This window comes from Colobus angolensis, unplaced genomic scaffold (assembly GCF_000951035.1).
Source record: "Colobus angolensis palliatus isolate OR3802 unplaced genomic scaffold, Cang.pa_1.0 Scaffold589, whole genome shotgun sequence".
Taxonomy (NCBI): Eukaryota; Metazoa; Chordata; class Mammalia; order Primates; family Cercopithecidae; genus Colobus; species Colobus angolensis.
The window spans coordinates 102,257-108,256 of NW_012119476.1; positions in this window are offsets into that span (position 1 = coordinate 102,257).

Genomic DNA, 6,000 nt, shown 5'->3' on the forward strand with positions numbered 1-6,000 from the left:
TACTATCGACATTATTCCAAAAGATAGAGAAAGAGGAAATCCTCCCTAAATCATTCTATGAATCCAGTATAACCCTAATACCAAAACCAGGAAAATACATGACAAAGAATGAAGACTGCAGACCAATCTCCGTGATGAACATAGATGTAGAAATTCTCAAAAAAAAAAAAAAAATACTACCTCTCAAACCCCACAATATATCAAAAAAAAAAAATAGCCACAATGTTCAAGTGGGTTTCATAACAGAGGAAATCCTCCCTAAATCATTCTATGAATCCAGTATAACCCTAATACCAAAACCAGGAAAATACATGACAAAGAATGAAGACTGCAGACCAATCTCCGTGATGAACATAGATGTAGAAATTCTCAAAAAAAAAAAAAAATACTACCTCATCAAACCCCACAATATATCAAAAAAAAAAATAGCCACAATGTTCAAGTGGGTTTCATAACAGGGAGGCGGGGTTGGTTTAAAATAGGCAAGTCAATAAATGCGATTCACCACATAAACAGAATTAAAAACAAAAATCACACAATCATCTTGACAGATGCAGAAAAAGCATTTGAAAAAATCAGCACCTCTTTATGATTAAAAACCTTAGCAAAATTAGCATAGATGGGACATACCTTAAGGTAATAAACACCATCTATGAAAAATCCACAGCCAACATTACACTGAATGGAGAATAATTGAACGCATTCTCCCTGAGAAATGAAACAAGACAAGGATGCCCACTTTCCCCACTTCTATTCAACATAGTAGTGGGATTCTTAGCCAGAGCCATCAGACAAGAGAAAGAAAGGGCATCCTTATGTATAAAGAGGAAGTCAGACTGTTATTGTTTGCCAATGATGTGACTGTACACCTAGAAAACCCTACAGATTCAGCCAAAAATCTCCTAGACCTGAAAAATGAATTCAGCAAAATTTCAGGATACAAAATCAATTTACACAAATGAGTAGCACTGCTATCCACCAACAACTACCAGGCTGAGAATTAAATTAAAATCTCAACTCCTTTTACAATAGCTGCAAAAAAAAAAAAAAATGTAAAATCTTTAGGGATTTGCCTAACTAAGAAGTTCAAAGACTTCTACAAGGAAAACTACAAAGCACTGCTGAAAGAAATCATAGATGAAACAAACAAATGGGAACACATCCCATGCTCATGGATTGGTAGAACCGATATTGTAAAAAGGACCATACTGACAAGAGCAATCTACAAATTCAATGCAATTCATATGGAACAATAAAAAGAGCCCACATAGCCAAAGCAAAATTAAAAATAAAATATCTGGAGGCATGACGTCACTTGACTTCAAACTATACAATGAGGCCACAGTCACCAAAACTACATGGTACTGGTATAAAAATAGGCACATAAATGAATGGAACACAATAGATAACTCAAACATACGGTCAAATACTTACAGCCAACTGTTCTTCAACAAAGCAAACAAAAAACATAAAGTTTTTTTATGAACTTTATTATCTACACATATATATATAAATATCTATACATTTATTGAATATATCCTATTCAACAAATGGTACTGAGATAATGGGCAAGCCACATGTAGGAGAATGAAACTGGAGCCTCATCTCTCACCTTATACAAAAATCAATTCAAGATGGATCGAGGACTTAAATCTGAGACTTGAAGCCATAAAAATTTTAGAAGATAACATTCAAAAAACCCTTCTCGATATTGGCTTAAGCAAAGACTTCATGACCAGGATCCCCAAAAGCAAAAGCAACAAAAACAAAGATAAATAGATGGGACTTAATTAAACTAAAAAGCTTCTGCACAGCAAAAGAAATAATCAGCAGGGTAAAGAGACAACCCACATAGTGGGAGAAAAATATTCACGAACTACACATCTGACATAGGACTAATATCCAGAATCTACAATGAACTCAAACAAATCCACAAAAACTCGCAACAATCCCATCAAAATGTGGGGTAAGGACCTGGATAGACAATTCTGAAAAGAAGATACACAAATGGCCAGCAAACATATTTTAAAATGCTCAACACCACTAATTACCAGAGAAATGCAAATCAAAACCACAATGTGATACCACTTTACTCCTGCAAGAATGGCCATAATTAAAAATTTTAAAAATAATAAATGTTGGTATGGATATGGTGAAAAGGAACTCTTATACACTGCTAGTGGGAATGCAAACTAGTACAATCATTATGGAAAACAGTGTGAAGATTCCTCAAAGAACTAAAAGGAGATCTATCCTTTGATCTAGCAATCCCACTACTGGGTATCTACGCAGAGGAAAAGAAGTCATTCTGCAAAAATGACACTTGCACATGCATGTTTACAGCAGCACAATTCACAATTGCAAGAAAATGGAACCAGCCCAAATGGCCACCAATCAATGAGTGGATAAAAAAATGTACATATACGCCATGGAATAATACTCAGCCATAAAAAGAAATAAAACAATGGCATTCACAGCAACCTGGATGGAGTTGCAGATGATTATTCTAAGTGAAATAACTCAGGAATGAAAAACCAAACATTGTATGTTCTCACATAAGTGGGAGCTAAGCTATGAGGATGCAAAGGCATAAGAATAATACCATGGGCTTTGGAGACTTGGGGGAAAGGGTGGATGGGGGTGAGGTATAAGAGACTACACATTGGGTACAGTGTATATTGCTTGCATGATTGGTCTCCACAATCTCAGAAATAACCACTACAGTGCTTACCCATGTGACTAAACACTCCTTGCTCCTCAAAACCTATTGAAATAAAAAATAAATTAATTAAAATAAAAAGAAGAATATAATCTGCACAGAGTGCTACACAGTTAGCTATTGTCCTTTGTACAATACAGTTCCTAGTGTTAAATCAAGTTCAGTGTAAAGCTCCCTCTTTACACATGCTAAGTGCATCCTAAAGGTTTCTCTGTACATTCTGAAGTATAACACATGGAGGTATGAATAGACCATAGCCAATTCTTGTGCAAATCACCAAGTTTTGGCCAACCAAATGTGGTCAACTCTTTGAACTGTGTTCACATAAGGCAAACACCAACGTGTAACTTCCATTTTCTGTAAATTCCCTTTCTTTTTCTGTTCATAAATCTTCTTCCACCCTGTGGTCACACTGGAGTCTCTGAGCCTACCCTGGCTTTGGGAGGCTGCCTGATTTGTAAGTTTTTTCTTGGTCCATTAAACTATTTTAAAATAAAATAAAATAAAACTATACAGGTACATGAAAACTGAACAACCTACTCCTCAATGACCATAGGTCAATGATGAATTTAAGGGTGAAATTAAAAATATTTTTCAAAACTAATTAAAATAGAAACAAAGCATACCAAAAACTGTGGAATAAACCAAAAGCAGTACTGAAAGGGAAGTTTATGGTGCATCTTCAGAAAAACATGGAATGATCACAAATTAACAATGTAACATTGTACCTCAAGAAACGAGAGAAACAAGAATAAAACAAATTGAAACAAGAATGATCACAAATTAACAATGTGCCATTGCACCTCAAGAAACTAGAGAAACAAGAATAAAACAAACCCAAAGCTAACAGAAAAAGGAGATAAGAAACATAAGAGCAGAATTGAATAAAATTGAGACAAGAAAAACAATACAAAGGATCAAGGAAATGAAAAGTTGGTTCATTGAAAAGATAAAGCTGAAACAGTGCTAGCTACATTAAGCAGGAAAAAAAAAGGTTCAAATTTGCACATAGATAACAACTTTGCCCTGCAGCTCCCATGGAGAAGGATGAAAATCATGAGTGAATTCCTCATCTTTAATTAAGGTACAAATGTTCTCTCATTAAGACTGACTAGGTGGTTGGCATGACCCACAAGAGCAAGGAAAAGCAGGGTGGAGTAAGGGCCCACCTGGGAGCTGCACAGGCCAAAGGGAGCTCCTTCTGCCAGCCAAGGGAGGTGGTGGAAGATTGTGCTACCCATCTCTGAAAACCACACTGTTCCCATGGGTCCTTTTGACCCGTGGATCAGGTGTTTCCTTATGAGTTCATGCCACAAGAGCCTTGGGTCCCAAGCACAGAGCTGTATAGACTTATGGCAGCTTCTCCGGTAGGCAGCCTATTGAGCAGGCACTGAGACACAGAAGTATTTGCAAACTCCAGCTCTGGAAACTCTGGTGAGGCAGGAGATTCATTCACTCCCATGGGAAGGGGGTTAAAGCCTGGGAGCTAAGCAACCTTGCTCCTACAGATCCCCACAAGCTAAAACCCACTGGCTTGGAATTCCCACTGGCCAGCACAGCAGGCTGGAGACTGCCTAAAAAGACCAAGCTCCTGAGGGGGAGGGGTGGCCACCATGACTGTGGCTCCAGTAGGCCATTTTCCCGTGCCACTGGTGCCAGCAACACTGGGCAGTTACAACTGGGATCATTTTCCCACAGCACAGCATAGCAGCTGGATCAGTTTGTGGCCAGATAGCTTTTTTAAGTGGGACCCTGGTCCATTCCTCCTTACCAGGTGGGGCTTCCCTGTGGAAATTTCAGCATCCCCAGCCAGGAGTTTATGGACAGAACTCTGATCTCCCTAAAAAGAGCACCTAGGAGGAGAGGCAGCTGTAGTATTGTAGATCAGTGGTCTTAGTCTTTTCTGCCTGATAGCCCTGAAGAGTCAGAGCAGCCTGGACGAGGGAGATTCCCCTACCTTGTCCAGCACACCCACTTTGCCAAGGGGCAGCCAACTGTTTTTTAAGTGGGTCCCTGATTCTGCTCCTCCTGACTGGGTGAGACTTCCCAACGGGTGTCTTCAGATGCCTCATACAGGACTGTTCCAACCAGCAACAGGTCAGTGCCCCTCTGGGACAGACCTCCCAGAGGAAGGAGCATTCTGCCATTTTTGCTGGTCTGCAGCTTCCACTGGTGATCCTTCCAGGGGTGGGAGGGACTCAGGCAGATAGGGTCTGGAGTGGATCCCCAGCAAGCTGCAGCAGTCCTATGAAAAGGGGATCTGACTGCCAGAAGAAAAACAAACAGAAAGCAACAACAACATCAAAAGAAGACCCCACAAAACCCCATCCAAAGGTCAGTAGCCTTCAAGATCAAAGGTAGATTAGACCATGAAGATGTAAAAAATAAGCACAAAAATGCTGAAGATTCAAAAACGCAGAGTGACTCTTCTCCTCCAACTGATCACAACATGTCTCCAGCAAGGGCACAGAACTGGGCTGAGGCTGAAAAGGAGTGATTGACAGAAGTAGGCTTCAGAAGATGGGTAATAATGAACTTTTCTGAGCTAAAGGAGTATGTCCAAACTCATTGCAAAGAAGCTAAAAACTATGATAACACACTAGGGAGCTGTTAACTAGAATAATCAGTTTAGAGTGGAACATAAATGACCTGATGGAGCTGAAAAACACAACATGAGAACTTCACAATGCAAACACAGTTATCAGTAGCTAAATAGACCAAACAAAAGAAAGGATATAAGAACTTGAAGACTATCTTGCTGAAATAAGGCAGGCAGACAAGATTAGAAAAAAAAGAATAAAAAGAAACAAAAAAACCTTCCAAAATGATGGGATTATGTTAAATGGCCAAACCCATGACTGATAGGGGTAACTGAAAGAGATGGGAAGAATAGAATCAGTTGGAAAACACACTTTAGGATATCATCCAAAAGAATTTCCACAACATAGCAAGACAGGCCAACATTCAAATCCACAAAATTCAGAGAACTCCAGTAAGTTACTCTACAAGAAGGTCAACCTTAAGACACATAATCTTCAGATTCTTAAAGTCAAAATGAAGAAAAAAAATGTTCAGAGCAGCCAGAGAGAAAGACCAGGTAATGTATAAAGGAAAGCACATCAGATTAACAAAAACTTCTCGGTGAAAACTGTACAAGCCAGAAGAGATTGGGTGCCAATATTAAAAATTCTTAAGGAATTTCAAACCTAGAATTTCATATTTTGCAAAATTAAGGTTTAGAAGCAAAAGAGAAATAAAATCTTTTTCAGACAAGCAAATGC